A 10,809-nucleotide genomic window follows, 5' to 3' on the forward strand; every position below is an offset into this window, starting at 1 on the left:
TGGGTGGCAGGGGTCCCTGCCACATCCCCAAGCTCCCCCGTCCCATGGGAGAGTGCCCTGGAGCCACTCGGCTCCTCCCCAGAGTCACTCCCCTTCCCCCCGGGGTCCATCTCTTGCAACTCGGTGAAGGTTTCGCACATCCCTATCCTGCTTTTATCAACCCTGACAGCTCTCCTGCTCTGAGCACCTCTGAGTCACTCAGCCTGCTTGCCATGCTCCAGCTCCCACCCTGCAGCACGCCACAGAGGCTTTACAGGCAACATGATTGACGCAGCGGGGAGCCAAAGTCTGCAGGGAGGTAACAGTGATGATTGCTTCTTCATCTGCAAGTGCACCAGGTGCACAGAGAAATAAAAATGACTGCTGGAGCAACAGGAGAGGCGGAAGGCAAGGGACTTCCCGGATTGCCTTGTTTGGTCCCTGCAGACACCACACCTAACGACAGGGACGGAGAGGACATGGGAGCTGCATGAGGGCTCAGGGACAAATAAGCCCGGAGGGGAGGAGGAAACAGAGCAGAAAGGAGAAACAGGGCATAAGGCTGCAAGTCTTGCACCATGGGAGCAAGATTTGGGAGGGCTCCTGCAGAAAGCACCAGATGCAGCTTTAACACCTTCCCCTACAGCATTTGGAAATCCACTGTTTTATGAAACAAGGTTCCCTCACGAGGAGGAAAGCACTTTCTTTCCTACAGCTGACCTTGAACACCCTCACCTCTGCCATATCTGGACGACCTTCCAAGCCCTCCTTGAAGGCTCCTCGATGTGTCCGGCTTTCAATTCCCTGCTGCCCTGGCTTCTCAAGCACTACTGCAAGGGCTGAAATGTCCAACCCTGTGAGGCTCTCACTTCCTCCTGCCAAATTCATCCAGTGCTTGGTATCTGCAGCACCACATGGAAGGAACCCCGGGAGCAGAGCCCAAGCACTGCACGCAGCACAACACTGCACGAACCACCCAACGCAGGATCAAGCATCACTTAATGGCGAGAAAGCAGGCTTTACTCACGCTCTGATCCTTCAGGAGCTGACAGCAAGAGGAAGAAACGCTGGTCAGTGGGATCGCCCAGTGTGGTTGGGATTACACTGAGGTTTTGATTTCAAACTTTGCTCAGTTGTGACAGGGCTCTTTAAGGACCTAATCTCCATGTGACTGTTCCCAGCACCAGCCGTGCCCCTGCAGATAATAAGGACTTAGGGAAGCACCGTCTAATGACGGCTGCGCTCTCAGGCAGGCTTGCTGCAGCTCCGACAAGTCTGTGCTGCCCTTGGCCATCTCCTCCGCCCCAGCTAGACACTCCGTGCTTTCCCAACTGCCCCTCTGTTGGAGAGCTGTCTTCTCTCAATAAGCACCCAGAGCTGCTCACTCAAAGCAGAAGTAAGGAGACAAATAGAGTTAAAGCAGCACAGTTTGGTCTAATGGCTTAAATCCTCATCAGACCCTGGTGTGGGTATTGCTGGGCTGAGATGCGGGCATCACTAACGCAGCTCAGCTGATACCAACACTCCTGTCCGTAGTGGTTGTTTTGAGGCTCTTTTTGATACCTGTGTAGGAGAGACCAGCTAAAAGCAAGCGCTGTATTAATGCCAACTATGTTCAGAGGCATGATAAAACTCAGCGCACACCACTGATCAGCCATCTGACTGGGCAATGCCTTGTGATACCATACGCAGTCTGTAGGACGAGCTCAACTGCTCCCAGTTCCCATTCTCGGGATTGTTAATTGAAGCAGAGTTTGTCTCCACTTTTTAATAGCGCTCTGCACATCTACCTCAGTGAGGGGTGGGGGCCAGCAGCATCCCCCCCAGCAGGGGCACTGGGCTGGGTGGTGGGCCCTTTTGCAGCTTTTAAACACATTCCAACACAGTAAGAGAAACTTCTCCCCCAGAGCACAGGCTGCCACCTTTCAAACAAGGTCAGACACCGACCTCCTCCCCCACCGCCAATGACCTTATTAGCACTGATCATGGTTCTAATAATATCCCGTATTCTAAGCGGGCCATCTGCTGTAACATTTCACTACAAACTTGGGGAATTGCTTGGTTTGAGTATGCTCACGTCCCAGCAAGCCTATGATCCCCCCCTCAGGAATATGCACCTTCCCCACAGCTTTAAGCTAAACGTTGCAGAAAGGCACCTCCAGCTCCCAGCTTTCTAGCTCGGAGCTCAAGCACGCAGAGAACAGCACAGAGCCATGCCCAGGTGCTGGCCTCAGACAGAGGTGGTAAAAAAGCAGAAAGAGAGGTTAAAAATCTATCACTCCAGCATCAATAGCCTCCAGCTCCTCTGACCGTGGGGACACCAAGTAACCACGTCACTGAAACCCAAAACCAAGACCAAACACTAACCAGATGTTCAGAGAGTCAGAAGTAAAGTGCCAAGATGGCTGAGAGCAGAGATCAGCATTACTTTTGTGCCATGTACTTTCTACTGCATGGACAGCAGAAATATTTTATTATCCTAACACGTTAGCTATGGTTAAGCTGAATATTTTCACTGCCATTACAGGAGCGGGAGCTTTTGTAACAGACAGATAAACTTGCAGAAGATCTAACTGTGTTTGATAGCTATTCTTTTAGAAGGAGCCAGGGTTTGAAATGCTTACTCAGTTAGGATATCTGTCTAAAACACCCAGAGTCTTGTTACTACAGTAGCTCAGCTCCACTCAGTCTTCAAAGACATTTTCTTTGTACTGCTCCTGTGAGGTCAAAAAGTGCAATTAGGCAGAGAGACTGACATTACAACACTTTAAAGTGGCCTCCATTGTTGCAAGGCTTTGAAAGGTGGCTTTCCAAATCCTTGGCCTTTCCTCTAATCAAAAGGCCATCATCAGACATGGCATGAGAGGCTACATGGGGAAAAGAAGGGGTCAAGGTCTGGTTCTCTGCTATTTTATGAACAGCAATAAAACAACATTAATAAGCCGTAAGTAAAACTGTGCCTGTATGGGGCAACATTCACCAAGTGCCTCAAAGCATTTATTTTAATACCAGCATAACAATATTTATAGGGGCATATTTTCAAAGAGCTCAGCTCCTCACTTGGAAATCTAACCACTTATTTAAATGCTCTGTGGGAGATGTCAGATGATGGGCTCTCCAGAAAGCCTGGCACATCTTGTTTACATTTGTTTTAAAGCTTCCAAACAGCTCAATTACATAAATGCATGTTACTGCACCCTCCTTCAGATGGGTGAACCAAGTGGCTATTGTCAGCAAAGGGATTACATCAAACTGATGCTATGCCGCTGAAGAAATCCACCAACTCCACATGCTCATTCAGACTCATTCTCATCAAAGGCATCTTCTACTGCCTTTCCCTCAGCTGGCTTCAATGGGCTAATGCAATCCTGAGCATGAGAAGTAGCTCGATAGCTTCATTGACACAGCAGCAAGACAGGACACCATGGCCATGTGTGGCTCCATGTTTACAAGAATCCTCTTTGCCCCAACGCTCTCCAGGGATAGGGACTTGCATGTTTGAGGCATCTGTTTGAATCCCAGTGTTAGCTACTGCTACAGATCAGGGCTGGAAGATGTAAAGCTTGAACTTCCTTCCCCACGTGGATCTGGCAGTGCCACAGCTTGAAGCACGGCACCCACTGAGGTGCCAGAGCTTACTGTACAAATAGGCAACCCTCCATGCTCCCTTGGCCAACTTCTGACTCACAGCCATGCAGGAGTAAACGCAAGAGCTGCCACAGCTTGCTAGCTGGGCTTCAGCACCCCATCTCCCTCCTTCCAGTGCAGAGGAAACCCCTGGGGCTTGCAGAGCACCGCATTGCATTTGCACTGGGTCACAGGCACGGAGTTTGTGCTTGCAGATCCAAGCAGACTTGGCAGGACTGCAAGCTCCAGGTGCGTGCGCTGGGCATGTGCAAAGAAGCTCTCCCAAACTGAAAAGCTGAAAGGTGGCAGAGGAGACAACCACAGGCAGTTCTCCCCCTTTGGAGAATGGCTGAGGACCATTTCCCTCTCTCAAAACCTGACGCAACAGGTCACTTCAGCACAAGGAGCTCTTTGCTGCCCACAGGAGTTCTACAGTGCTTAAAATCAGCCTTAAGTATTTTGCAGAACTGGAACCTCAATCTGGAGGGCTTCACCCTTAAAAAAGGAAAGTAAGCCTCAGGAGCAAGAGGTGGCACGCCATGGCCGGTGCAACATCGCAATATGCCCATAAAAGGTTTCAAAATGTATCTGCATAAGCGCACACAGCAGCTCAGAAGGGTTTAGAGTCACACCCCAAAAGAATTTCCCTCCTGCTTTTTTAGGCAAGTGTGAGCAGCAGTCAGCACTTTACCATCTTCCCAACCAGAAAACCAAGGTTACTCTTGGCTGATATTAATAATGTAAATGCTGCTGGCTTTATCCCTTGGGGATGGTGGTTTGCTCGCGCCACAGGGAGAGGACCGGGGCAGTGTGAGCTGCAGACAGGAGCGGAGGCCCTGCGATGCCAGGGCTGGCTGGGGAGAGGGGAGGAGAGGGGAGGCTGGCAGGAAAACGGCTCTGCTGAATTTGCTTGGCCTGCCTCCCCAAAGAGGCTGGCCTCCAAAATGTGGTCTCACGACAAATTTGTAGCCACTGCTCTGCTTTCCAACACATTTAAGGGAAAATCCACCAAGTCTGAGGCCCAAGAAAAATGTGTAATAAATTAACTAATTAACTAACTGCAGGAAGAAAGAAAAGAAGGACAGCGGTCCTGTGCCTGCCCTTTGCACCGAGTGCCAGCCTGTGCCCGCACCTCTGCCAGCCTCTTGAACCTGACCCAGGGACATTGTGCAGGAGACTGGCACCCCCAAACATCAGGTAACAGCAAAGGCATCTGCCCCTTCGTGGGCAAGCCCTCAGGAGATACGTGGGGTCAGGAGGTCTGGGGCGCAGACAGCGCTCTCTGTGTTCAGAAACAGAAGACCTTTAGAGGACATTTCTACAAAAGACAAGGCCAGACCTGGTGTTACCCTGTGACCATGCACTGCCACAAACAGGAGATCCATTCAGTGTTCCCCTGATGAGTCAAACCCCGGCCTCGCCCCAGCAGGGGCTTCCCACCCCTCGGGCACTCCAGGAGGGCTGCCAAGACACTCTGCTCATGGGTACCCATGGGAGAGTGGAAGAGTCTCAGTGAATTCACCTTGCAGCACAAGATGGGCACCAAAGACCCACCAGGGTCCCTCCCCACTGATGCTTTGATACTCGTCAGGCCAGAGCCACCCCAAGAGCAAGACGACCACCTTGGAGACTCTCCTTCCCAGGGCTGGCTTCAGCAATGCCACCCACCAGCAGGAGAAGACTAACATTGCCTTGTGCCATCAAAGGAGTTGGATGAGGGACAATGCAAGAGATCTACCAGAGGTAGGAGAGGGTGGCGGGAAGAGACATACTCCTCTCCACACGGAAAACATGCCGGACAGGGAGAAAAGTGTTCAGAAGTGACTTTCACTGCTACTGATATTAGTTGACGAACATCTCCACAATGACCAAGCCTGTACAACAGCCCTACAGCTTCATATAGGGAAAGCAACAGAGATGCTTAGATTTGCCAAGCACCCACTGCAAAGCAAATACCCAAATTCACCTAATACGTACCCTGCACATGAGTAAGAGTCTGGGGTCTGTTAGGTAGGCCAATCTGGTATATGAGGGACCAACACTTTCAGGAGGGAGTTGCCCAAGCCTAATCCTAATTAAGAAAATGTGAACTCCAAGTATTTAACTACTGCTACAAGCGTCACACTGATAGCTTTGAAGGGCATTTCCTTTCAGACAACTCCCTGCAAACTTCCTCCAAGCTCTTAACATCCACCTCTGCACTGATGGCAGCAAGCTCTGTGCTGACTGACCGGCAGTTAACAGCGTGGCCCCTGCAGCTCGTGTCTCCAGGAGCCCCCAAGAAGCCTCTATGCTGTAATGGGTCTCACTTCTCATGGTTTCCATCAGAGCTACACAGTACTCCCAGGACTTCCTCCACTCTTCCAGCAATGAGCTAATAAGGGAGCACCCCTCCAGGGTGGCACCAAAACTAGACTATGCACCAGGAGACCCATGGACATCCCATCTTTCTTGCCATGTTACTGCTGGACAACACCAGAAGGACCTAATGGAGATAAAGGAGAGGGTCAATCCCTTCTCCCTCCACAGCACCCCCCAAAAGCCATCTGCTTGCTTTAAAGCACAGACAAGGAGTTCCTGCCAAGGACTCTGCCTTACGTCTTTGCAAATAGCTGTAATGAGTAAGACCTTCCTGCCCCTTGCTGACTATTACTGTCCCTGCAGCAAAGTCACCAGGTAACACCAGCCTGTTTCCAGTTACATGCATTCACCACCCAGCACGTCCACATGGAGCCAAACCAAGGGGATTTCAGCTCAGATGCTCCATGTTCAGCATCTAAGGCACTCTGTCCTCCTGCTAACCCTGCTGTAGAGGCAGTAACCTGCAATGGAGAAGTAAAGGGACAGCTCAGGGCAGCAACCTTTTAAACCATGACAGCAAGATTCACCAGTGCTCATCTGTCATGGCTCAGCTGTCAAGAAGTCACAGATAAATGAAGCGAGACTGCTGGGACATCAGAGAAACCTATAGATAATGCTAAATAAATCAAACGTGCTCTGCACAGACCTCTGTACTACTGAAAGATCAGTTAGGTAGATTAAAGTAACAAGGTGTATATTTCCCTGGACAGCTGAACATGCCTAGGGAGGTCACACACCATCCAAGTAACCAGCCTGACCCCAACAGAGAGCATCTGCAGTCCAGACACCAGGGCAGGCTTGGGAGACGCTCAGCCACAGGCACCACCAGGTGAGCTTCTCCATCAGCAGTCTCCATCCCACAGCTGTGCCAAAAACCTGGAGACATCGCAGACAGTATACACAGCATGTGTGCCAATTAAATTACGCTGCAAAAACACGGAGCTTGTTGCAACCCACATACACTAAGGGATCAGACCCAAGTATTGGTTTTTTCATTTAAGCTCTCTTATTCTCCTTGGAGTACCACTCTACTTTGAGAAACACAATAGCAACAGTTCTTATAAATAAGTCTAAATACATTTTTCCCTGCTTTTAGATGTTTGATTCAGTAGTTATAAAAAGCACTTATGATGTGCCGTAAAACACACAAGCATCCAGACAAGACAGAAAGCTGCTGCAAATCTACTTCTCATCACCAAATGCTGTTGCTACGTAGTTAAGTGCCTTAATGACTGTTGGAAAGCAAAGGTTTCTCACAAAGGTGACTTGGCTCAACATTGTTCATCTGGTTTATTTGCATCTCCATTACACTGAGCTGAGACACACAGTCAGCTTGTCTCCAAAAATATCTCTATGACTTTGTTTGCTTTCTTCTTCCTCTGTAAGAGCGTAACCATATGCTAAGTTTAGTGGGTGTTTTTAGTTGTTTCCTAGTTTGGAGTTTATTTAAATGTAAAAAAAAAAAAGATTTGATTGCAAACCAGTAACAGTCAGAAATAATTCTAGTGAAGTCAGCAGAAAATAGGTACAAATTAGCATGAAAACTGTAAGGAGCAGCCTCAGGTACACCACTTCTGCGATCATATGGTACGTTCATTGCCCAAGCACAGTGAACTTTTTAGACTGCCGTAGGACTTTGAATACTATTACCAGATGATAACACTTCTTCTAGAAAACAGACAATTTAGACAAAATTGTACTTTTAACTCCTGATTTTATGCCTGTTCGCAGACAACTCACCTTTTTTTTTTATAGAAGAGAACTGCTTTGAAACATACAATAGCTTAATGATGTTTTTTAAATTAACCTCCCAAAGTCAAAATTATAACCCTGAAATTTTCACCACACTATTTTGTCTTTCAAAATGCTCTTCAAAACTTTTGATTCACGTATCTACATTCATAAAGCAAATTTAAAAAAACACCACCACACCCCAACAGCTGGGCTTGTAATATTTTTTTTTTTGAACCATGAGTCCACAGTGCAGACACCCAAACTATGAGCAGTACAAATCAAAGCCTGTGTGAACACCTGGTGTGCATTACCTGTGTATATTTTTTATATAATACATCACTATCTTGTAATACTCAGCTCTCAGCTTACTGCTCAACTAGTTTTTCTAGTGACCAAAGAAGGTGCTGTTTTTCCTTCCTGACATCTTTAGAAACCAAAGAACACAACTAACGACTTGCTGGCCAGGGAATTAAGAATCAGAGAGGCTCATACCATGCCGGCCTGATCCAGCCTGAACAGGAAGGTTAATGACTTGATGAGCACTTGCAGACAGCCCACCGCAGTGCCACGACAAGCCTTCGTACAAATTGCCACAAGCCAGCAAAATGCGTCCTGATCCCTGCAAAAAGCATCAGCTACGCACGGGACGGTACACACCAAGCCTGGGAAAAAAGCCAATGAAGGTACCCAAGGGCCATCTGGGTTTATGACAGTACGCTCCTCTCCTCCACTGAAAATGTCTCCGAGGAGCCATGGGACCTGCCTAGGAGGTACCGCAGAGCATTGGCTGGTGCCCAGCAGCCCTCGTGGTCACTTCTGGAAGGGGGGTGGCCCAGCAGTGGCTGGCTGTCATGCCTCTGGACTGCCCTCCACCAAGCAGTGCAGCTTGCCCTTCCATTCACGCAAATTAATTCAGACAACACTGTTCTTCCAGAATAATGAGGGGGGAAGCGCGAGTAGAGAGTGAGAGCTCTCTTGGCATCAGATTCAAATCTGTGAACAGCTTCTCACAAGGAACTATTTTTAAGTTTCATATCAATCTGCTTGAGAAAGGTTCCTTCTGCTGCCTACAAATGTGCAAACTCCTCCTTCAAAGAACCACAGCTCAGGACAGCAAGATCCAGCCCTGCACTTGCACCCTAATCAAGACTCAGTATTTCAAGACCAAAGCATTGCACAACTACACAACGCTCCTTCCCTGGTGAACCCTGACTGAGCATCAGCAAAGCCCCCCCATTACCTTCAGAAGTCCTGTGTGTTCTCCACAAGCTTACAGGTAGCACACATTCACCCGTGAAACAACCCACACCGAGGCAGCCTGACTGCTTCTGGACACATTACTGCTCTTACCACTGCAATAGAGGTGGAACTGCTATATGAGACTGAGGAAAAAAAAGAAAAAAGTGAGATGTAGTAAGCGTATAGATGCTGTGCATGACCTGACCAGTGAGGTGAAACCATTGTACGCTGGGTTATCAGAAGTTCCTGTATGAAGGCATTGTTCAGGCTTAAGAGGTCTGTGAGAAAAAAAAAAAAAGGAACAGCACTACACAATGGATGCAGATAAGCAACCTCTGAACAAAGCCCTGGGCGACTGCAAGACAACGGGGAAAACTTATTAGCTGCAAGCATCCTATATCCTGTCTCCAATAAAGCAACACAGATGTTCTGCTAATGCAGGGGTGAAAAGATGAAAAGAGCACTAAGCAGCTATCAAGTCCTTGCAGGAGAGAGGGTCAGTGTTCAACAGCTGTTGGGAACGCTGGGAAACAGCGGCTGAGCACACAAAGATGTCCACAGGATGGGCAAGAAAAGCCTCTTCTTAACAGGTCTAAGGACGTAACATCTCTCTAGTCACCAGCAAGGGAAGCCACCGTTATGACCACAAGTACCTGGATACCACTGCAAAGAGGGCTTTGCAAGCCCAGCTCCAGCCCAAGAACAGAAAGACCATTGTTCGAGAGTTTAGTCACCAGGGCGGTTATCTCCTCTGGGAAACGTATGGTGTACAAACACAGAGGCTGTGGTGTTGGGGACTGCACCTCTCCATGGCACAGCAGAACTGGGGCTCTGCCCAGCAAGAGCAACCAGAGCCATGGGGCTGTAGGAAGGAAGGGCTTCAAGACGCACTTCTTTGAGAAGCGGGGTGCAGAAACAGCTCCACCATCAACCCTTGGCCACGTGCTCTGCATAGTCTGACCTCACCCCCCAGCGTACTTCCCAAAGACGGCCCTCCAGGATGCTTTCCTAAGCCTGAAAAATCTAGAAAATCTGTTCCCTGGAAAATTCAGGCCACTTAACTAGCACATACTGGGCATCTGCTACTGTGTCAAGAGGAAACTGCAACAGAACATTAGTTAACAGCCAGTTACACAGGAAACATGCCGAGCTGTAGAAGATCATACTCTACTCCTTTGGCAATTTTTGCTTTCTCAGCACGGTGTTCCGCATCCCATTCCCCACCGCTGAAGCAGAGGCAGTGTTCGCTCGTGCCAGCGGGTGGGATTTGAACCCCAGCTGCCCATACACTTGGTCCTGCACATCTCACAGCCCCAGCTGTGCAGAGAAGGGCTGGCAGAGAGCCTGGGCATGCTGCAGATACTGCACCCCAACCAGCACACATGGGGAAGCATCACCCAAGTGACACTGGACTACAGTGCAGCTCAGAGCAGAGCCAAGCTGGGTGGCTGCACAGGGGACACCTCCCCTGGATGCTGGAAACATCAGGCAAGTTCTGCAAGGGCCATGGTACCACCCTACAAGGCATGCCAGCACTCCTTTCAGTTCACAAATAAATGCTATAAAATGTAAACAAATTAATCTTCATTCACAGTATCTGCACTGCCACTGGCTACAATTAAAAAAAAGTTTCAAGGGCATAAGGAACATGACTTTTTTTCCTTCCGATAAAAATATTTTTGTCTCTCACTGTCAGCAAACCAGCAATGTAAATGAACATTTGAAAGTCACTGTATAACTAAGAGTCACTGCATATAATCAGATTAAAAAGAGCAAACTGAATGCAAATAGGAAGCTTGAACTTCTTGGTAAAAGGGAACAGAAGTGAAAATATGAAGAAGCCACAAACAGTAATAAAATGGGCAAACC

General features: G+C 48.6%; 1 protein-coding gene across 9 annotated transcripts in view; it reads right to left on the bottom strand.

Annotated features, from left to right (window-relative positions):
• MBNL3 (muscleblind like splicing regulator 3) overlaps window positions 1–10,809 on the bottom strand; it is a 99,743-nt gene that overhangs the window by 46,410 nt on the left and 42,524 nt on the right. The gene's annotated exons all lie outside the window — the stretch shown is intronic.

The sequence above is a fragment of the Egretta garzetta genome, unplaced genomic scaffold (assembly GCF_000687185.1).
Source record: "Egretta garzetta isolate BGI_Z169 unplaced genomic scaffold, ASM68718v1 scaffold220, whole genome shotgun sequence".
Lineage (NCBI taxonomy): Eukaryota > Metazoa > Chordata > Aves > Pelecaniformes > Ardeidae > Egretta > Egretta garzetta.